Raw genomic sequence first — 24756 nt, forward strand, 5'->3', positions numbered from 1 at the left:
TATGCAATATGCAACAAGCATGGATGATCCTAATCTGCATAGAATAATATGGCTAAGTCAATACACAATTTTAAAACTAACGACTGAATTTTAATTGAATACCTACTATGTTATACCTGGTTTTCTAAATCAAAATATGAGCTGGTCCTCAAGATTGCCCATCTCATCTTCAATAGCCCAAAAGTTCTCTCTATCACATTCCTAGTTGTTGCATGGCGTAGGTTGAATAACTCTCTCGCAGTAGATGGATTGTTGCCTTGAATAGCCCATTCATTCAAGTGGTACCGTGTAGATCGGTACGGGGCAAGAAATCCTAGACCATTTGTATATCCAGCATCCACTAGATAGTATTTACCACTAGGAACAACAAATGAGTCCTCCCGTGACATGGCATCACATAGTATGTGTGAATCCAAAGCCGACCCTTCCCATCCAGCCAAGACATATAAAAACTTCATTTGTCTATCACAAACCCCTAATACATTAGTGGTGATTCGTTGCTTCCTATTTCTATACCTACCTTGGTCAGTCAATGGAACATTCACATCGATATGTGTGCCATCTAGTGCACCTTGACAATCCTCAAACCATTACCACTTTGGATCCTCAGGTAGAGTGGTTTCTGGATTACGAAGCTTGATGAACTCATGACTTAAAAATAGAATCCCTCTAAGCACTTCGTTGAAGTGTCGACTGATTGGTTCAAGGGACCACCCATAAGTGTTATGGATCAACCTCATTTTGGTGTTATGACCTACTATAAGCAGAAAAATTGCAAGCTTTTCTTCTACCGACACATTTAGGGTATCCTGTAGGCCACTCTTTTCTCGTAAGATGGCACTCAAGTCATTAAAAGATCTCTTAGTTAGGCGCAAACTGTCATAGCAATAGACATTTGAACCCTGGTACATATTACGTAGCATTTGTTTTCTGGACTCGACATTTCTCTCTTGAACTTCGTTAGCATCTACGATGTGTCTAGGTCTCCTCCGTTGATACCGGTTTGCAATAATAGCCATAATAGACACAGCTAATACAACAACTCTCTTTCGCTTCTTTCTCTTCCTTTTAATTTCCTCCTCGTTAGTATATTGAGTTGATATCTAGAACAAGTAATTTATATGCAATTAGACATGCTAGTTGAAAGCAAAATGCTCTACTCAAGAATAAAAACACAACTAGTAGGAGCACAAGGTGGAATAGGAGAAGTACCGATGTAGCCATGGAGATTGAAGGATTTGTTCAAGGTAGCTAGATGAAACTTGAGGTAGCAAATACCAAAACAGCGAGCTGTTTTAACACTCCTGCAAATGATTTGTTGGAGGTAGTTTGACGAGACTGCAAAAAAACTTTGTTGGAAACATTACTTAACACACAAAAGAAGAAAAAGTAGATTCCTGAACAGCAGTAGCACATCTTTGTTGATCACATAGGTTTCAAGTGAGGGAGTTCAGAAGATATCAGAACAGTAGACAAGTAAAAAAAATCCATTTGTCTTTTCCTTCCCTTCCTATTTCCACCATCTATGAGTGCAGACAAGTGCATGAAAAAGACAGATACAAGATTCAAGCAAGCGCCCTTAAAAATGGACAGGAACCGAATATCCACACAGATTATTTATGCCCTCGGACAAAGCTACATTATAGTCTCCCCGATCGAAGCAAACCAATGGAACAAATGCTAGTAAATGACAGCCTGCAACTAAGGTACGAACTATGTCTGCACGATTATAACTATCAATAGTGGATTTAATTCTATGTATGAAGTGGTAACTATATCCTCCGCTGCATGATTGACCAACCAATAATTAAAGCACAAGTTCTTTTTTGTGGTAACTATGTATGAAGTGGTAACTATATCCTCCCGTCCGAAGGGATGCAGCCTGCTTGGCAAAGTTTGTAATACTAATATCTAGTGGACTGAAAAGACAGACTTGCTTAAGAAAGTCTTGGCCATTATTCACCAGCATCGGAATGTACCAAACGTTATATGAGACAGAGCTGTATTCGAATCGAAACAAGTAGTTCGAGCTAGTGGCAGATGATCAGGCTGGTAAGCTAAGGTCCTCATCCACTGAGGTTCTTCAAAACCAAGTCTCCTGTTAATTTGTCCACAGACTTCATGTTCAGTTCTTGAGATACAATTTGGATTATCAATAGTGGCCTACATATGGTGGCAAAGCTATAGAGCTCGTGAATCTCGAAGTTCAAGAACTAAATAAACCAAATCTATCCTGTGATTGCTGAAGAAATCTTCGCCATTGTAGGTTCATATACATAGAATTAAATCCACTATTGATAGTTATAATCTGCGTCAATAGATGAGATTGTCCCTATACTTGAATGACTATGATTGATCCAATTCATTCTAGCTACCGAGATGAAACGATTACTCCCCATCCTTGCTCGGAATCACGCGGCAGAAGATTTGGAGGGAAGAGGATCAATAGAGAACTAACCAAATATGAATTGATTACAAGGACTAGCCGGACGGGGGAAAGAATACAGATTGAACATTCAGATGCGACAGCGAAGATTTTCAAGGGGAGGATGGATCAGCAGAGAACTCACCCAAAGAACAGGGGAAGCGGAGTCGGGCGAGGCTGCGATGGCTGCCTCCGTGCGACTTGGAGTGGAGCGGCGGATTGGAGCAGAGCAATGCCGCGAGCAGGGAGCGGGGCGGTGAGCAGGGAGCGAGGCGGCTAACCCTAGCCACTTTCTGACGCTTTCCGATGGGTGATGGTCTAAAATGAGACAAGACCAAATTTCCATGGATGGGAAATGGGCTGAAATGGCCAATTCAATTCTAAGGGGATCCAAACAGGCCGAGACATGGAATTTGATTCAATTTGGACCAATTCTAGGGAACCAAACGGGCTGTAAGAGGATTTTTTCCACTCGGGTGTATTTACCTGCCACAGTTTAGCAACCAAGGGGCTAAAAACCCCTCTTGTGACAAAATACTTCATAAAAAACCAAAAAATAGGAAATATTTATAAAAATAAAAAACACAATGAAACATCACTAAAAATCTAAAAAACATGCACCAGACATGATCATCTAATATCCAACAAAGTTTAACTTAAATATCATCTAATATCCAACAAAGTTAATCTATCCATCATCACATCACATAAGATCATCTCCATTCACACGTACAAATAGACAATATAACATAGAAACAGAGTACAAGTCCCTTCATTATGAACTTTTACACTAGAATAAATTATGAGTTTAACTCCTTTTTTACAAGCTTCAAGTGGACTGTCGTTCTATTTTCCTTCTACATGTCAGCTTCATATGTTGCTTCCACTTAGCACTCTGCAAGTACCAAGTAATACCAATTGACACACGATTTAGTTTACACAATGTACCAACATTTTACAACTAGGAAATATGCACTGTATGCACAAAGAAAAACCCACAGCCAAGCACTGTATGCACAAATATGCACTGTATGCACAAAGATCATAAGGCTATGTTCCATGTATCCTACAAGCTACTTTACTATTCAACGGTGCATTTATGTAAATTGGTTGTCTAATGATTTTGGCACTTATGTCAGGAGCTTCAAAGTTTCCAAAGTCACGAGTGAAAACTAAAAAACAATAATACAACATGGACGGAGGTAAACAATATGAAGATATTGTTGCTAACATGTTCTTGGATGGCAATATGAAGCTGTTGCCACACAATATGTGCTCATGCTAAGCTGAAACCAAAATCATAAAGCTATGTTTTGTTACATGCTTAACTATGGACACACCTAATTTTGCGCTTTAGCCACATTCTTCGAACATTGTGGTTCATTGTTGACATGAAAGCCTCTCTATTAATCTAGGACTTAAAGACCTCCACAGCATATGACTTCTTCTCATCTGTGAATCCATCCATTGCTTCCATTTTCTTCATACACTTCCTCATGGAAAGTTCTTTAAGAGCATCAAGTGTCTTGTTAGTTTGGCTCTTTTTGAACTCCACATAGTCTTCGAGAGCTGCTCCAACATGGCTCTGCTTATGCTTTCTGCTTTTGCTACCTTCTCCCTCTCTTGCTTCATGTATAACTGACACAGATTGAGCTTCACTTGTCATCTCTTGTCCATCCAAATCAAATGGATTTGTATTGAATGGATGGAGAGTCTATTCAGACATACTTCTAGCTGAAGGAATAACAAAAGTAGGAGCAGGAGGAGCAAGAGGAGGAACAGTAGCAGGAGGAGCAAGATTATCAACAGATAGAGGAGCATAAGGAGGCAGTCGTTGAGTTGATGTAAAATTTAATTCTCTTGTAGCCACACTACCTATAAAAATGTATATATATGAATAGGTATAATAGCTCATAGCCTATTAGAAAAGAGTAGAAAAGAGGAAATGGACACACACTCACCTTCATAAAGTGCTTCTAAAGAGTAGAAAAGAGGAAATGGCTTCTTGCGAAACCTTGCAACCTTTGAGTGAGCCTATTAAATGCTACATGAAATGTAATTAGTTTTTAGCAACAAAAAAATCATATTGAACAAGCAAAGACATAATGTTATAACAAGAAATTGCTTACACTAATCAACCTTGCCCAAACCTTTGGTTCAACCAATATCATACATAGGGAGTCATTCCAACTAGTCCCACTTTCCTTTCTTGAATATCTTACTACTTTATAGCTTGATTTAAGTTCTTTATCCTTCTCTTGTAGTTGTTGTTTTGTGAAATGAGCCAAAGAGAACCTTTCATTAAACTTAGCAGTGCTACACTTCCATGCCTCTGAATTCCATTCATTTTGACCTTCAACTTTGGATTATCTTTGTAGTCATGTAGTACATCGACTAAACCCTTCTCATATGTTGAGTTCCAGGCCGCCCTTGCAAATTCCTTTGACATGGCTATATTTTCCAATAAATATTCAAAGCCATTAGTAAAAAACATACAACATTACACTATGGACAGTTGAATAAAGGCCAAAAAAGAGAAGAAACAACAAGTGTACTTCATCATATTGTAACAGTTTTGACTTGTGAACGTTACAATATACCTGCATTTGACATTTTAGATCACACAAAAAAAGTGATGGAGTAACTAGCACAACATGCAATAGTAGTAGTAGTAGTAACTTCTTAGAGATTATGTTGCTGAAAAAAGAAAGAAAAATGGATTTGGCAATCAGTAAAGTTGTTGAAAAAAGATGTGTAGATAGGCTTTGGCTGCCTCTTCTTGAGTGTTTATAGAAGCTGGATAAGTAGATAAGGCAACACAATTGTTTAAGTAAATAAGATAGTTGCATTACAACAAGCTGCAAACATTGTTCCGAATTAAGAAGCATCGGGCAAAACATTAAAAAAGCATGGTAGAGAAACTAGACATAGCAAAAACTCCACATCTACAGTGCTTTATTGTATTTGGACTTAAGCTAATCAACTATTGTAGGCATCCCACATCTGTAGTGCGATCTAATCTCTTAGTGTACTTCCATCACTTGACTCTGTGTCATTGGGATAGTTGTTGTCTCCTATAGGGACATCAACATATTGACTTGGAGATATATAATCTGGTTGGTTGTCGAGCCATCCTTCATCACCATTTTGCCCTCTAATTATGTTGTGAAATGCAATGGCTGTAGCAACGATCTTGATTTGATTTTCTATGGGATGGAATGTGCCTACTTTTAGAATTGGGAACCTTTTCTTAAGAACACCAATGGCCCTCTCTATATGGTTACAGAGAATTGCAAGGTGATGATTGAATAACTCTTTGTAATTTGCATAACCACTTTGCGATGAACGACTCCTCCTAAATTGACTGAGATGGTATCGAACACCTCTATATGGTGCAATGTAAGATGATGTATTTGCATACCCACCATCTACTAGATAAAACTTTCTGAAGGAAATAGGTGACGCCTAAGAGGAGGGTGAATTAGGACTTCTAAAACTTTCTCTAAACTAGGCCACAAATAAATCCCTAGAGCAAAAACTATGCAAATAATCAAACTAGAATGTGCAAACTAGGTTTTGTCTAAGTGTTGCTATCTCTACCGCAATGTCTAAGTTTCAATCCTAAACAATCTAAGTATGAAGACAAGATTGAAACTTAAATGCTTAGTATAAATGAGGAAGCTAAAGAGCAAGGTAGAGATGCAAACACTCGTGGATGACACCAGTATTTTTACCGAGGTATCCAGAACCACGCAAGGTTCCGACCAATCCTTGTTAGTGCCCCTACGCAAAGGAAACCCCACGCGAGGGCCAAGCACCTCGGTTGAGTAACTCCGTAGAGAGCCACGAGCCTTCTCCACACGCAAGTGGTGCTTCGCTTTTGGCTCCTTTCGGACGCTCCCCGCCGTCTCCACTATCGAGATTCCGGCTGAAACACCACAGGCCTCGTTCCCTCCGGTACACGGTGGTGGCCAAGACACAAACGCGGTTGTCATGGTCTCGCAAGACTCTCGCCCCACTCGGTACAATTACAATGGCTCATGTAAGAGTCGAGGAATTGTGTGGTTTTTCTAAACTCACTCACTAGGATTCACCTATAGCAAGCGCTAAAGCGGTCTAACTAACCTAAGCACTTCACAAAGAACCTACACTAATCACCGAGTGATTCTATTAAGCACTTGGGTGTATGAGCACTTGGAAATGTCTATATTATGCCTTGGTATGTTGCTTGGGCTCCCACACAATGGAATGACTAGTTGGAGTGGTATTTATAGGCCCAACACAATTCTAGCCGTTGGAGAAAAGCTGCTGCTCTCTGCGGCACATCGGACAGTCCGGTGCGCCTAGCCATTGGATCTGACACCGCAAGTGATCATTGGCGCTGCAGGCTTTTACACCAGACAGTCCGGACGTCACACCGGACAGTCCGATGGCTTCTCTCCACCAGTGCCACCAGGAACTAGTCGTTGGGCTACTGTCCCTAGTGCACACTGTCCGCTGTCCTCGACAGGATAGTCCGCTAGTGGAACTGAAAGGGAAATGTGCCCTTAGGCCATTTCTATAAATGTTTTGGTGATTAGATGTCCAACACATATTGGTTTGGTTAATATGTGCTAAGGGCTAAAGAAATGCAAATCAAGAATCAAGGTATGTCTCTAGCCTTAGTGAATTGTTTTTGGTACTAATGTATTTCTCTAAGTGCTATGAACCTTGTCAAGAAAAGTGGAAATGGATTGAAGAAGTTTTTACTGAGTCTAGCCAAGACTTGCATCGGCCTGTGGTGCACCAGACTATCTGGTGTGTACCGGACAGTGTCCGGTGCACAGGCTGGTTCAGCAGCGAAGACGCTGCTCTCGGGAATCGGCGAGGGCGACATGGCTAAAAATCACCGGACTGTCCGGTGGTGCACCGGACTGTCCGGTGAGCCATCAGCGCCCGCGCTCAACACTCGGCGACGAACTCGTCGCTCTCGGAAATTCACCGAGGGCGCCGTGGCTGAAATTCACCGGACTGTCCGATGTGCACTGGACTGTCTGGTGAGCCAACGGAGCCCGTGGCCAACGATCGGTAGCGCGATCAACGGGCGACACGTGGCCCGAGCCAACGGTCACTTGGTCGCACTGGACTGTCCGGTGTGCACCGGATAGTGTTCGGTGCGCCAAGGGGACCGAGGGATCAACGGTCGGCTTCGCCAGAAAAGGAAAGAAATCGGGCACCGGACAAGGACTATTCATGTCCAGTGGTGCACCAGACTATCTGATGCGCCACCCGACAGAAGGCAAGAATTGCCTACCAAATGGAGTTCCAACGGCTCCTAGCTGCTTTGGCGCTATAAAAGGGACCCCTAGGCGCATGGAGCACACCACCAAGCCTCCATTGAACATCCTAAGACGCCTAGACTGTGCAACCACACAATCAGATCATCGTGTTTAAGATTTGAGCAATCCTTGAGTTGTAAACTCCATGCGCCGTGTTTTGTGCTCACATCTTGACTTGTGTGCGTGTGATTGCTGCGATTCTTGCGTGTGTTTCTTTCCCTCCCTTACTCTTGTGCTTTGTGTTGTGATCAACTTTGTAAGGGTGAGAGGCTCCAACTTATGGAGATTCCTCACAAACGGGAAACATCTCTAAAGAAGAAAACCGTGGTATTCAAGTGGATCATTGGATCACTTGAAAGGGGTTGATTGCAACCCTTGTCCATTGGGATGCCACAACGTGGAAGTAGGCAAGTGATATACTTGGCCGAACCATGGGATAAAAATCGCCATGTCTCTTGTTGCTTTCTTGTGCGATTGTCTTTTCACTTGATAATTGCTCTAAGTTCAATACTCACTTTGTGAAGAGCAATTAAGTGAAGAAGTCACTTCTCTCTTGTCATTACATCTTGGTTTGAATTCACTAACTGTTGGGTCTATGCTTCGTCGCCGAAGGTCTTATAGAAAGAAGTGGTCCTCGGATGAAGCTGTTTGTATAAAGTAGCCGAAGGTTCCTCTTCGTAAAGCTTCGGCGTTACAAACCGACTTAAAGATAGAATGACCTTTTAGTCCATAAAGGTCTGAGTCAATGTTGTAAGTTTTTATAAGGGGCATACTTGTAATTCCTCACAGGCTGCGTCCTGTGCCTATAAATAGTGAACAGTATTCCGTTACTGTTCGGGCATTCGATTAATTGCAATCGCATCTCTCGGAATTCAACTCTTTGCCAAGGCAAAGGTATTATTGTATTCAATGATTTTGTATATTAAGTAAATGCAATGTAATTCATCTATGACATGTTTATTCCTCTTATACCTTTTATTTTATGTCATTTTATAATCTTTACCGGAATTTTATTACGAAGGTTCGAGCTTCGTAGTTATGCTTTTATCAACCTTCGTCCAGGATTCATTATTCTCAAAAAGAATAATGTTTCATAGACGAAGGACATTGACATTTAACAATTTATGTTGCCTTGTTCTTAATTCTAAGCATTTGAGAACAAGTCTCCAACACTAACATTTCATAAACCAAGTTTGTGCTATTTAGTGTTAAATTTTACAGGATCACCTATTCACCCCCCTCTAGGTGCTCACAGTTGGTATAAGAGACGTACTCTTCATTAAAGGGACTAACCGCCCGAAAAGATGGATCCTAAGGGTAAGGGGATGGTGATCAACGACAAGGAGAAGGAGCCCCTCTTCAACGAGCCAAGAGATGACAAGCCCACTGACTCAGGCTCGAGTTACAAGAAGAGGGATGGAAAGAAGAAGAGACGCATTAAGAAGATTATCTACTACGACAGCGACGCCTCCTCTTCTTCACCAAGGGATGGCGACGACGAAGACTCCTCGTCGAAAAAGAAAATGGTTAATCAAAACTATTCCTTTGATTATTCTCGCATCCCTTATAACTCAAATGCTCATTTACTATCAATTCCACTTGGAAAACCCTCACACTGGAGAGGATTATTCTTTTTGGAGTCATAAAATGTGTAGTCATTTATTTTCTCTCCATCCTAGTATCTAGGAGATTGTTGAAAATGGAATGCATTTTGATAGCTCTGACAATCCTATGTTTATCAATGAAAATACACAAAAATGCACAAGCTACTACTGTTTTGCTAGCATCTCTATGCAGGGATGAATACAACAAAGTAAGTGGCCTGGATAATGCCAAACAGATATGGGACGCCCTCAAAATTTCTCACGTGGGAAATGATGCCACCATGAACACTAAAATGGAACTGGTGGAAGGCAAGCTTGGGTGATTCGCGATGATAAGGGGAGAAGAGCCAACACAAACGTACAACAGGCTCAAGACCCTTGTCAACAAAATCCGCAGCTATGGGAGTACAAGATGGACAGATCATGACATCATCTGACTCATGCTCAGGTCATTTACTGTTATTGATCCTCATCTTGTAAACCTTATTCATGAGAACCCAAGGTACACCAAGATGACGCCCGAGGAAATCCTTGGAAAATTCGTGAGCGGGCGTATGGAGGTGAAAGAAGCAAGGTATGTGGACGATGCCTTGAACGGTCCACTTCCTGTCTATGAGTCGCAGCCCATTGCTCTCAAAGCAACCAACAACAAGGAAGCGCTACCTAGCAAGGTAGCACAAGTGGAGGCTGCCGGACTCAACAAGGAAGAAATGGCGCTCATCATCAAGCGCTTGAAGACCGCCTTGAAAGGACGCAAGGAGTACCCCAACAAGGACAATTCAAGGGGAAAGCGCTCCTGCTTCAAATGCGTTAAGTCTGGTCATTTCATAGCACAATGTCCCGATAATAACAATGACCAGGCACAAGAAAAGCATGGGAAGAAGGAAAGGAAGAAGAACTACAGGAAAGCGAAGGGCGAGGCGCACATTGGAAAAGAGTGGGACTCCAACTGTTCTTCATCCGATTCCGATGATGAAGGACTAGCTGCCGCGACCTTCAACAAGTCTTCTCTCTTCCCCAACGAACGCCACACGTGCCGTATGACTAAGGAGAAGAAGGTACGTATTCGAGATACCCCCTAAGTATTCTTCTTCTAGCGATGAGGAATCTTCTGATGATGAAATAGATTATAGTGATTTATTTAAAGGGTTAGATAGATCTAAGGTAGAAAAGATAAATGAATTAATTGATGCTCTTAATGAAATAGATAGACTTCTAGAAAAGCAAGAAGATATACTCTATGAGGAACATGATAAGTTTATTAATGTTCAAAAATCTCTTGCTCTAGAAATTAAGAAGAATGAATTGCTGTCTTCCGAATTATCTACCTGTCATAAATCTATCTCTAGCCTAAAGAATTTAAATGATGATTTAAATGCTAAGTTTGAAGAAGCAAATTCTGCTAGTTCATCTATAGAGCATGTTGTTATTTGCAATAGGTGCAAAGATTTTAACCTTGATGCTTGTAAAGAACATGCCTCTACATTCAGAAATTAAACAATGATGTTGCAAGTCTTAATGCTCAAATTAAGACTTGCAAAGATAGTTATGAGAAACTCAAATTTGCTAGAGAAGCCTATACCATTGGTAGACACCCCTCAATTAAGGATGGACTTGGTTTTCGAAAAGAAACCAAGAACTTAACAAGCCAAAGGACTTCCAGTCTCAACAAGGAGAAAGGGAAGGCTCCTATGGCTAGTAGCTCGCATTCTTCAGATGATCAAAAGAATCATGCTTATCTTTATGCTCATGTCAAGAAAATTTCTAATGTTGATCATCATGATAAGTGTTATAATCATGCTGCTTTACCTACTTATCATGATTCACATGCTTTGTTTGCATCTAGCTCCACATATGTTCATGGTAGAAGTAGGCCTAGACGAAATCATACTGTTTCTCATGCGCCTAGGAAAGTATACACTGGTCCAACTACTGTGTATCAAACATGTGATGCCTCATTTGTATTGTTGTGTAAAAGTGCTAAAGTAGTTGCTAGAAAGTTGGGATCTAAATGCAAGAGAGAAAAACTTGCATTTGGGTTCCAAAATCTATTGTAACTAACCTTGTAGGACCGAACAAGAGTTGGGTACCTAAAACCCAAGCTTAATTACCTTGCAGGTTTATGCATCCGGAGGCTCAAGCTGGATTATTGATAGCGGATGCACAAACCACATGACGGGGGAGAAGAAAATGTTCACATCCTACGTCAAAAATAGGGATTCCCAAGACACCATCAGCTTTGGAGATGGGAATCAAGGCAAGGTTAAAGGCTTAGGCAAGATAGCCATCACAACCGAGCATTCAATCAATAATATGTTTCTAGTAGAATCGCTCGGGTATAATTTATTGTCTATAAGTCAATTATGTCATATGGGCTATAATTGTTTATTTACAAATATTGATGTATCTGTCTTTAGAAGGAGTGATGGTTCATTAGCCTTTAAGAGTGTATTAGATGGCAAGCTCTATTTAGTTGATTTCTCAAAAGAGAATTTCGATCTAGATGCATGCTTAATCGTTAAGACTAATATGGGCTGGCTTTGGCACCGCCGTCTAGCACATGTTGGGATGAAGAACCTTCATAAACTTCTAAAGGAAGAACATGTGTTAGGACTAACCGACGTCTGTTTTGAGAAAGACAGACCTTGTGTAGCATGCCAAGCAGGAAAATAGGTGGGAAACACTCATCAAAGCAAGAACGTGATGACAACATCAAGACCATTGGAACTCCTTCACATGGATCTCTTTGGCCCGTTGCCTATCTCAGCATCGGGGGAAGTAAGTATGGTCTTATTATAGTTGATGATTTTTCCTGCTTCACTTGAGTGTTCTTTTTGCAGGATAAGTCTGAAACCCAAGGAACCCTAAAGCGCTTCTTAAGGAGAGCTCAAAACGAATTTGAGCTAAAGGTGAAAAAGATAAGAAGCGATAACAGATCTGAGTTCAAGAATCTTCAAATCGAAGAATATCTTTAGGAGGTAGGAATCAAGCACGAGTTCTCCGCTCCCTACACATCTCAGCAAAATGGTATGGTAGAGAAGAAGAACATGATGTTAATTGATATGGCAAGGACGATGCTTGGAGAATACAAGACGCCTGAGCGGTTTTGGTCGGAAGCTGTGAATACAGCCTGCCATGCCATAAACCGGCTCTATCCGCACCGCCTCCTCAAGAAGACATCATATGAACTCTTAACTGGTAACAAACCTAATGTTTCCTATTTTCGTGTATTTAGGAGCAAATGCTACATCTTGGTAAAGAAAGGTAGGCATTCAAAGTTTGCTCCCAAAGCGGTAGAAGGTTTTTATTAGGATATGACTCAAATACAAAGGCATATAGGGTCTTCAACAAATCATCAGGATTAGTTGAAGTCTCTAGCGATGTTGTATTTGATGAAACTAATGGCTCCCCAAGAGAGCAAGTTGATCTTGATGATGTAGATGAAGATGAGGTTCCGACGGCCCAATGGCGGGCCTACATACAATCAAGGGTATTCAATTGAATACCCATTATTTTTAGAAAAACAATTATATATACATGTATATGTTATGTATATAAGCTAAAATATTATAAAAAGTATAAAATCATACTATTTTACAACTATTTTGTCTAAAATTTGGTTTTTATTAGCCCTCTTCATTTCTCTACCGTGCAACCGATCATACAGTACAATAGTGTGATTTTAGATTGTCAAAAAAGTTATGTTCTACCAAAATTTTGAATACCCATACTTTAAATCCTGGGCCTGCCCCTGCGACGGCCGCAATACAAACAATGGCAATAGGTGATGTGCGACCACAGGAACCACAAGAGTAAGATCAACCTCTTCCTCTACAGTGGTGCATCCCCCAACTGAAGATGATGAATAGGTACCTCAAGAAGAAGGGCAGGATCAAGGGGGAGCACATGAAGAACACCATAAGGAGGAAGAAGCATCACGAGTTCCTCCAACTCAAGTTCGAACAACGATCAAAGAAATCATCCAGTGGATCAAATTCTGGGTGATATCAGCAATGGAGTAACAACTCGCTCACGCTTAGCTAATTTTTGTGAGCATTACTCGTTTGTTTCTTCTATTGAGCCTTTTAGGGTAGAAGAAGCCTTGCAGGATCCGGACTGGGTGTTGGCCATGCAGGAAGAGCTCAACAACTTCAAAAGAAATGAAGTTTGGAGCCTGGTGCCACGTCCAAAGCAAAATGTTGTGGGAACCAAATGGGTGTTCCGCAACAAGCAAGACGAACACGGTGTGGTGACAAGAAACAAGACTCGACTTGTGGCAAAAGGCTATGCCCAAGTTGTAGGTTTGGATTTTGAGGAGACTTTTGCTCCTGTAGCTAGGCTAGAATCAATTCGAATATTATTAGCCTATATTGCTCACCATTCGTTTAAGTTGTTCCAAATGGACATGAAGAGCACCTTCCTTAATGGACCAATCAAGGAGGAAGTATACGTGGCACAACCCCTGGCTTTGAGGATGATAGGTATCCCGACCACGTCTACAAGCTCTCTAAGGCGCCCTATGGACTTAAGCAAGCCCCAAGAGCATGGTATAAATGCCTTAGAGATCTTATTTCTAATGCTTTAAAGGTTGGGAAAGCTGATCCTACTCTCTTTACTTAGATGTGATCTTTTTGTATGCCAAATATATGTCGATGACATTATATTTGGTTCTACTAATCAAAAGTCTTGTGAGGAGTTTAGCAGGGTGATGATGCAAAAGTTCGAGATGTCGATGATGGGCGAGTTGAACTACTTCCTTGGATTTCAAGTGAAGCAACTCAAGGAAGGCACCTTCATCTCCCAAACAAAGTACACTCAGGATCTTCTCAAGAGGGTTGGGATGAAGGATGCAAAGCCCGCGAAGACACCGATGGGAACGGACGAACATCTGGAACTCAATAAAGGAGGTAAGTCCGTTGATCAAAAGGCATACCGGTCAATTGTTACTATATCTTTGTGCTAGTAGATCGGATATAATGCTAAGCGTATGCATGTGTGCTAGATTTCAATCCGACCCCAAGGAGTGTCACCTTGTGGCTGTTAAGCGAATTCTTAGATATTTAGTTTCTATGCCTTGCTTTGGGATCTGGTATCCAAAGGGGTCTACCTTTGACTTAATCGGATACTCAGACTCCGATATGTCGGGTGCAAGGTTGATAGGAAGAGCACATCAGGGACTTGTCAGTTCATGGGAAGGTCCCTGGTGTCCTGGAGCTCTAAGAAACAAACATTTGTTGCCCTATCCACCGCTGAGGCCGAGTATGTTGCCGCAGGACAGTGTTGCGTGCAACTACTTTAAATAAGGCAAACCCTCCAGGATTTTGGCTACTGAAAGGGAAATTGGGTTAACCATTTCCTATAATTAATTTTGGTGGTTGATGATCAACACAAACACATGGACTAACTAGTTTATCTAGAATACATGCTTTACAGGTGCATAAGGTTCAACACAAATCAATAAAAAAATCAAGTTAGGGACTCAATCAAGAATCGGAGCAATACCTTGATTGTGCTGAAATTTAGCGCACCGAACTGTCCGGTGCACCATGACCGTACAGATGTCAACCAGCCACTCTCAGGAATTCCAGGGCATCAAACATGAGTTCTCTTCTCCCTACACACCTCAACAAAATGGTGTAATGGAAAGGAAGAATAGAACTCTACTGGACATGGCAAGAATCATGCTCAATGAGTACAAGACTCCGGACCGGTTTTGGGCGAAAGCAATCAACACTGCTTGCTACTCCATCAAACGGCTCTACCTTCACTGAATCCTCATGAAAACTTCATATGAACTCCTCACTAGTAAAAAGCCCAATGTTTCATATTTTAGAGTCTTTGGGAGTAAATGCTTTATTCTTATTAAGAGAGGTAGAAAATCTAAATTTGCTCCTAAGGGTGTTGAAGGCTTTTTACTAGGTTATGACTCAAACACAAGGGCATATAGAGTCTTCAACAAATCCACTGGATTGGTTGAGGTTTCTTATGACATTGTGTTTGATGAGACTAATGGCTTCCAAGTGGAGCAAGTTGATCTTGATGAACTAGATGATGAAGAGGCTCCGTGCGTCGCGCTAAGGAACATGTCTATTGGAGATGTGTGCCCTAAGGAATCCGAAGAGCCTCTACAAGCACAAGACCAACCATCATCTTCCAACCAAGCATCTCCACCTACACAAGATGAGGAACAGGCTCAAGATGATGAGGATGAAAAATCAAGAAGATGAGTTACCTCAAGAGGAGGACAATGATCAAGGGGGAGATGAAGATAATGAAGACAAGGAAGATGAGCAAGATGTTCAGGGTCAAAGACCGCCACACCAAGAGTCCACCAAGCAATTCAACGAGATCACCCCGTCAACTCCATCCTTGGTGACATTCATAAGGGGGGTAACCATTAGATCTCGGGTTGCACATTTTTGTGAACATTACTCTTTTGTTTCCTCTATTGAGCCATACAGGGTAGAGGATGCATTAAGAGATCCGGATTGGGTGGTGGCAATGCAAGAGGATCTCAACAACTTCACAAGGAATGTGGTATGGCATTTAGTTTCACGTCCTAATCAAAATGTTGTAGGTACCAAATGGGTATTTCACAATAAGCAATATGAGCATGGTGTGGTGACAAGAAACAAAGCCCGACTTGTAGCCATGGGATATTCGCAAGTCGAAGGTTTGGATTTCGATGAAACTTATGCACCCGTAGCTAGGCTTGAGTCAATTCACATATTACTTGCCTATGCTACTTACCATGGCTTTAAGCTTTATCAAATGGACGTGAAAAGTGTCTTCCTCAATGGACCCATCAAGGAAGAGGTCTATGTTGAGCAACCTCCCAGCTTTGAAGATAGTGAGTATCCTAACCATGTGTATAAATTCTCAAAGGTGCTTTATAGACTCAAGCAAGCCCTAAGAGCATGGTATGAATTCCTATGAGATTTTCTTATCACTAATGACTTCAAAGTCGGAAAAGCCGATCCTACTCTCTTCACTAAAACTGTTGAAAAAGACTTGTTTATATGCCAAATTTATGTTGATGATATCATATTTGGGTCTACTAACAAGTCTACATGTGAAGAGTTTAGTAGGATCATGATTCAAAAATTCGATATATCTATGATGGGGGATTTGAGATATTTCCTAGGATTTCAAATCAAGCAACTCCAAGAAGGCACCTTCATCAGCCAAACAAAGTTCATTCAAGACATACTTAAGAAGTTTGGAATGAAGGATGGCAAACTCATCAAGACACCCATGGGAACCAATGGGCATCTCGACCTCGACACGGAAGATAAATCCATAGATCAAAAGGTATACCGGTCGATGATAGGATCTTTACTCTATCTATGTGCATCTCGACCGGACATCATGCTTTCTGTATGCATGTCTGCAAGATTTCAGGCAAATCCTAAGGAAGTTCACCTTAGGGCCGTGAAGAGAATCATGAGATACTTAGTTTACACTCCTAAGTTTGGGCTTTGGTACCCCAAGGGATCCACTTTTGATTTAATAGGATATTCCGATGTCGATTGGGCAGGGTGCAAAATTGATAGGAAGAGCACATGAGGGACTTGTCAGTTTCTGGGGAGATCCCTGGTATCATGGGCTTCAAAGAAACAAAACTCCGTAGCTCTTTCCACCGCCGAAGCCGAGTACATTGTCGCAAGCCATTGTTGTGCGCAATTACTTTGGATGAGGCAAACCCTCAGGGACTATGGCTCCAAATTGAGCAAAGTCACTCTCCTATGTGATAATGAGAGTGCAATCCGCATGGCGGATAATCCCATTGAACACAGCCGGACTAAGCACATAGACATTCGGTATCACTTTCTGAGAGATCACCAACAAAAGGGAGATATTGAAATTGCTTATGTTAATACCCAAAACCAATTAGCCGATATCTTTACCAAGCCATTAGATCAGAAAACTTTTAGCAAACTTAGGAATGAGCTACATATTCTTGATTCTCAGAATTTTGATTAAAACATTGCACACATAGCTATTTTATATACCGTTGATCATGTCTCTTTCGTTTGGTACAAATGCATATTCCTTATTCTTTCTGTACCAAGACTACGACTAATGTGCTTTCAAATATATAATAAGTCATAGATTGAAAGGGAAATGGAGTCTTCGGCTTGACAAGGCTTCCACTCCAACTCTGACGGTATCACTTACCCTTTGTCGTTACTCATGTCACTCTCGATTGGTATAATCTTTCACTCATATTTCTTTTACCAATGGGGGAGAAAGATGAAAAAGGGCTCTCAAGTTCTCCGTTTTTGGCGATTAATGCCAAGGGGGAGAAAATATTAAGCCCAAAGCAAAAGGACCGCACCACCATTTCAAATTTCAAACTTTTCACAAATGTTTGTTTTCAATTGGTATTCAAGGCAAATTTAAATTGGCATGAACTTTCAATTGGTATCTTCAAAAGTAAAATTTCAATTAATGTGGGTATTTATGTTGATTTCTGAAAATAAAATGTCAAAATTGGTATCTATCTCAAAACCCTCTTGAAAGCTATGAGGAGAATTTCATTTAGGGGAGTGTTATTTAGTCAAAGGAAAAGCATTTGAAATAGGGGGAGAATCTTCAAAATCCTTAAAATGCTTTTTGCAATCCTATTCCTATATCTTTGACTATTTGCAAAAAGACTTCGAAAAGATTTTTCAAAAGATTTGCAATTACAAACAAATGGTGCAAATGTGGTCCAAAATGCTAAATAAAAGAAAAAGCAATCCATTCATACTCAGTGAGATTTTCAATTGGTTTAACTCCAAGTAACCTATGCACATTATAAATGCAAACTAGTTACATTTCTACACTTTTTATTTGCTTTGGTTTCTGTTGGCCTCAATCACCAAAAAGGGGGAGATTGAAAGGGAAATTGGGTTAACCATTTCCTATAATTAATTTTGGTGGTTGATGATCAACACAAACATATGGACTAACTAGTTTGTCTAGAATACATGCTTTACAGGTGCATAAGGTTCAACACAAACCAATAAAAGAATCAAGTTAGGGACTCAATCAAGAACCGGAGCAATACCTTGAGTGTGCTGAAATTTGGCGCACCGGACTGTCCGGTGCACCATGACCGTACAAATGTCAACCAGCCACTCTCGGGAATTCCAGGGCGCACTCTAATATAATTCAACAGACTGTCTGGTGTGCCAGCGGACTGTCCGGTGAGTCAGCAGGCAACGACTATCCAGCACCAACGGTAGACACTGCAAAGTGCTACAGTGAGCAACAGTTCCGCGCAGAAGTTAGAGCAGTGAAGTCAGAGGGGCACTGGACTGTCCGGTGTGGCACCAGACTGTCCGGTGCCGTAAGAGACAAAGCTCCAACGGTCGACCGAGCTCCGAACCCTAACGGTTGGGTGACGTGGCAACGCACCAGAAAAGGAACAGTGTCTGTCCAGTGGTGCACCGGACTGTCCAGTACGCCCATCGCCAGCAGCCTTCCCAACGGCTACCAAAGTGGTTGGGGGCTATAAATACCCCAACCACCACAACCTTTGGCATCCAAGGATTCTGAACATTGCATTCAATACAAGAGCAAAATACCCAACTCCAAGACACAATCAAAATCGATCGATCCACTCAAAGTCCCCGAATCAACTCTAGTGAATTAGGACATGTGAGAGGATCTCTTGTGTTCTTTTGTTGCTCTTGTCGCTTGGTTTGGCCTTTCTTCTTTTCCCATTCTTATTCTCAAGTGCTTTGTAAGCGAAGCAAGAGACACCAAGTGTGTGGTGGCCCTTGCGGGGTCTAAGTGACCCGTGAGATTAAGGAAGAAGGCTCACTCGGTCTAAGTGACCGTTTGAGAGAGGGAAAGGGTTGAAATAGACCCGGTCTTTGTGACCTCCTCAACGGGGACTAGGTTCTTTGGAACCGAACCTCAGTAAAACAAATCACCATGTTCACTCTCCTTGATTCTTGTTTGATTTGTTTTCCTCTCTCTTTCGGACTTGAATTTAATTCTAACGATAACCCCCGACCTTAGTGCTTGCTTAAGTTTATAAATTTCAGGTTTCGCCTATTCACCCCCCTCTAGGCGACTTTCAGCTACAATCTAGGCAAAGTCCTACTCCTATGTGATAACGAGAGTGCAATCCGCTTGGTGGATAATCCTGTTGAACACAGCCGCACTAAGCACATAGACATCCGGCATCACTTCCTGAGAGACCACCAGCAAAGGGGAGATATTGATATATAGCATATTAGCACCGAGAACCAGCAAGCCGATATCTTCACCAAGCCTTTAGATGAGAAAAGGTTTTGCAGGTTGCGTAGTGAGCTAAATGTCTTAGATTCACGTAACTTGTATTGATCTATAGCATACATGTGTTCTATGCCTTTGATCATGTTACTTTAAGCTTTACTGTCTTTCATTGCTTACATTTGGTGCTCAAGTTGTACAAGTCACCCCCAGACCTCACAAGTCCCTTTGCAAATGATGCACGTGTTTAGGGGTAGATGTGCTACATTTTGACTCCCTTGAGACTAACTTGTTTGTTTGAGTATTCTTGAAATAGTCTCAAAGGGATATTGAAAGGGAAAAGTAAACTTGGACAAAAAGGAGCTTCCACTGTATTCCGGTAAAATGTATCTTGTCTTAAGTTCTTTGCTGTGCTCTCATTGCCTTTTGCTCTTATTTGACATTTTGGTGAGGCAATGGGGTTAAAGGGCCAAAAGTTATCCCGTTTTGGTGCTTAATGCCAAAGGGGGAGAAATTAAGGCCAAAGCAAATGGATCAGCCAACCACTTGTGAATTTCAAAAATTGTAGAGTTAGAATTTGTGTTGCGTCCAAAATCCTCTTATTGCAAAAATTGGTCTCTTATGGGAAAGAATTTTGATTATGGGAAAAGGGGGAGTTTTTGACACTTGATCAAATTTACATTTGATAGATCTCTAAATTCGCTAAAACAAGTGTTTTGATATAGAGATAGGAAAAAATGTTTTGTGAAAATAAACCAAGTGGTGGCAAAAGTGATCCAATATATGCCAAATCCTATGTGAGACAAATTGGTCTTCAATTTGCATCTTTTGAGAATAATATTGAAGTTCCAGTGGCTTTTAAATGTGTTGGCATAAATCACCAAAAAGGGGGAGATTGAAAGGGAAATGTGCCCTTGGGCCATTTCTATAAATGTTTTGGTGATTAGATGTCCAACACATATTGGTTTGGTTAATATGTGCTAAGTGCTAAAGAAGTGAAAATCAAGAATCAAGGTATGTCTCTAGCCTTAGTGAATTGTTTTTGGTACTAATGCATTTCTCTAAGTGCTAGGAACCTTGTCAAGAAAAGTGGAAATGGATTGAAGAAGTTTTGGCTAAGTCTAGCCAAGACTTGCATCAGCCTGTGGTGCACCGGACTGTCTGGTGTGCACCGAACAGTGTCCGGTGCACAGGCTGGTTCAGCAGCAAAGTTGCTGCTCTTAGAAATCGGCGAGGGCGACATGGCTAAAACTCACCGGACTGTCTGGTGGTGCACCGGACTATCCGGTGAGCCATCAGCGCCCGCGCTCAACACTCGGCGACAAACTCATCGCTCTTGAGAATTCACTGAGGGCACCGCGGCTAAAATTCACCAGACTGTCCGGTGTGCACCGGACTGTCCGGTGAGCCAACGGCGCCCACGACCAACGGTCGGCAGCGTGATCAACGGGCGACACGTGGCCCGAGCCAACGGTCACTTGGTCGCACCGGACTGTCCGGTGCGCCAAGGGGACCGAGGGATCAACGGTAGGCTTCGCCAAAAAAAAGAAAGAGATCGGGCACCGGACAAGGACTGTTCATGTCCGGTGGTGCACTGGACTGTCCGGTGCGCCACCCGACAGAAGGCAAGAATTGCCTACCAAATGGAGTTCCAACGGCTCCTAGTTGCCTTGCGGCTATAAAAAGGGACCTTTAGGCGCATGGAGCACACCGCCAAGCCTCCATTGAACATCCTAAGACGCCTAGACTCTGCAACCACGCATTCAGATCACCGTGTTTAAGATTTGAGCAATTCTTGAGTTGTAAACTCCCTGCGCCGTGTTTTGTGCTCACGTCTTGACTTGTGTGCGTGTGATTGCTGCGATCCTTGTGTGTGTTTCTTTGCCTCCCTTACTCTTGTGCTTTGTGTTGTGATCAACTTTGTAATTGTGAGAGGCTCCAACTTGTGGAGATTACTCAGAAACGGGAAACATCTCTAAAGAAGAAAAACGTGATATTCAAGTGGATCATTGGATCACTTGAAAGGGTTGAGTGCAACCCTTGTCCATTAGGACGCCACAACGTGGAAGTAGGCAAGTGATATATTTGACCGAACCATGGGATAAAAATCGCCGTGTCTCTTGTTGCTTTCTTGTACGATTGTCTTTTCACTTGATAGTTGCTCTAAGTTCAATACTCACTTTGTGAAGAGCAATTAAGTGAAGAAGTCACTTCTCTCTTGTCATTACATCTTGGTTTGAATTCACTAACATTTCATAAACCAAGTTTATGCTATTTAGTGTTAAATTTTACAGGATCATCTATTCACCCCCCTCTAGGTGCTCACAGCAACACTATTCTTCGTTTCTTGGACTTTGCTTGATACTTGTTGATCTTCACTTGTGATCTTCATAATGTCTTCTTTTGAGGTGTTGCTTTCCTCAATGTCTTAGTCCAATTAACTTTAGCATCCTGTGAACTACAAACATAAACACTAGCAAACACATTAGTCCAGAGGTTGTGTTGATCATCAAACACCAAAACCTATTGAGCCAAATGGCCCGGGGACCATTTTCCTTACACTTTTCTTCTGGCACACTAAATCCTTTGCTAATAGCAGATTGAAGCACCCCTGCGTCTGATGCCGTCCCTTCCCATCCACATGAGACAAATTTGAAATTGAGATTAAAGTCACATACTACCATTACATTATGTGAAAGAGTTCCTTTTCTATTTCTATATGGAGGGGCCCTGTCTTCTGCGATAGTGATGGGTACATGTGTGCCGTCAATGGCACTAAGGCAATTTTGCATTAAAGGAAGAAATATGGAAATATGTTGAGGACATGTGGCAATTAGCAAAGGATAATTGTGTGTTTACAGTTGTAGCTCACCTGGAAAAAGGGCTTGAACCAAGAATCTGTTGCAATCCTAGCATGAGTATAAGTGAGCTAGGAAGCTTCATAAATCGTTGAGTAATATGGGAACTATCTCAAAAACTTCAGATATTTTTCGATGGATAGTCTCCCCACTATGTTGAAAAGCCTTTTTGTAACATTTGGTTACTGGCGTTGTGGGAGATCATATACATGAACATCCCAAGCTGCTCCTCAATGCTAAATCCTCTTGTGTCATGTAGTAAATCCCCCCTTCTAAGAAAATTTGATGTGGCTTTGAATATTTCGTTCTCCATTCTAAACTCAGATTTGCACCAGCTCTCATGCCCTTCAAGAATTTATTTAACCTTTTTAGCACTGGTGAGGGAGGATGTGTGGATGGGCCTTTTCTCTTCCGAGAGGTATGGGATTATAGCAGGGAGAACAACAAAAAATAGTTCATCGTCATCTTCCTCCTCCTCCAACAAAAATTGCCTAACATGCTCCTCCCAAGAACCCATTATCTAGAAATATAAAATTTAATCATGCACTTATATAGTTGTGCTACCTCTCATTAGTACGTGATAATCTACTAATCTGAACAAAACAATAAGCAAGTAATATTGAAAGCAATAAGCAAGTAATTCACCAAACTTTAGCATTAAGCAAAGCATTTTCTTATCCACAAAAAACTAACAGCAAATACCATGAAAGAGGAGGACATTTTAAGTTTCAATGTTGTGTTTCGTGCAAATATACTAAATAGTAATATATAATCTTAACGCTATATACAAAATCCATACAGCCACAGATCCACCATCCCAAACAGCTAGGCACTATATATATATATTATTCTATTAAATTATCCACCTCGAAGAACCCTCCATATCTTTCTATAGACAATATTAGTATTTGAATTTGCTACAACTTGATAAGTTGTTACTGGTAACAATGATCATTTCCACTTAATAGCACTTTGCTCAATCAAAACTACATGGGAAAGAACTTCAAACTAGCTAGTACAACACAACTACAGGAGACAACAAAAAATGTGAATCCATGACAATGCAGACTGACGCATATACCGCATCCAAGCTTAGATATGAACACATTTATGAATTTAAATGGCTGCCGCCCACAAAGAAACAAGAAGCAAATTTGGTATTCATGTGTACACCGCATTGGGCAATCTGATGGGAATTGAAGTCGCTACTTTTGAACAGACAAGCACAAATCAGCACACAAGACGTTATACTTGGAGGCATACCTCACTAGCGCTGGGGTTTGGATCTTGGAGGAGAGACGGCTGTGTAAGGAACGAAGAAGAGCACACACGGAGTTGATCAACCACTGGATCTTTAAGATCAAGAATCGAAGAAGAGCTAACATCAGAATGGGAAATTTTTTGAAACCCTACCTAAGAACATAAGGAACGATAAGAGGGAGATCATCGTCGAATACCTCAAACTAGGGACGGGGATGACACGCTGGGCACGACGGCCAAGGATGTCATGCTCGTGATGGCTGGGGATGGCGGCACTATGGACGACGGTGAATCGAACGTCGGTGCAGCGGATGGAGGCATCGCAATCGATCCGTCGCGGTCATCTCCCCATCGCAATCGCCCCCCATCGACGCAGTGGATGCTGGCGGCGCAGCGGATCGAACGTTCATTAAGCCAAAATTCCTGTGCGAAAAGAGGCGGCGTGCTGCTCGGGATAGTTGCCTGGCGTTCGGAGGCTGGGACGAGATCCCCATGGAAGCTTGGCTCAGGGTTGGGCCGAAATCCCTATGCTGCTGTCTTCCAAAGAGGCCAAAAAATGTCGCACAGATTCTTCACACGTAGGCGCAATATAGGGAAAAAATAAGATCCCCTAAGGGGAATTAAGCTGCCAAATTAATCCTAATAGTTCAAAGCTTATGAATAAAAAATATCAAAATTACAGACAGATTATTGCTAAAAGAGCCGTTACATATAAAAATTGCATTATAATGCTACTTAACTAAGTCTTCAAATTTTGACATCTCTAAGCTAGGACTTGTTGAATTTATACTCAAACACAACAAGAGATATATAGCTGCATTTTCGGCGTCCAGCCTGAGGCTGCCGAAAACAAAGCGTAATTTTTAGTGGTACAACAAGCCGACAAAAATAACCACTACTTCAGCGGCTAGGACAAAGGCCGCCGAAAATTACCGCTATTTTTGATGTTAAAAATATGGCCACAGAAAATATGTCTTTTTATGGACTGGGCCCCTTTCTTTCCCTTCTCTCTTGTGCTCTCTCTTTTCTTTCTCTGCTCGTAGTCGTTGCTCTTTTCTCCGCTT

The 24756-nt window shown here is 41.6% G+C and overlaps 1 pseudogene; it reads right to left on the reverse strand.

Annotated features, from left to right (window-relative positions):
* Positions 1-3664: 3664 nt before the first annotated feature.
* LOC103632289 (uncharacterized) lies at positions 3665-24259 on the reverse strand (annotated as a pseudogene).
* Between the last annotated feature and the right edge of the window lie 497 nt (positions 24260-24756).

Source organism: Zea mays, chromosome 7 (genome assembly GCF_902167145.1).
Source record: "Zea mays cultivar B73 chromosome 7, Zm-B73-REFERENCE-NAM-5.0, whole genome shotgun sequence".
In the NCBI taxonomy this organism is placed as follows: Eukaryota; Viridiplantae; Streptophyta; class Magnoliopsida; order Poales; family Poaceae; genus Zea; species Zea mays.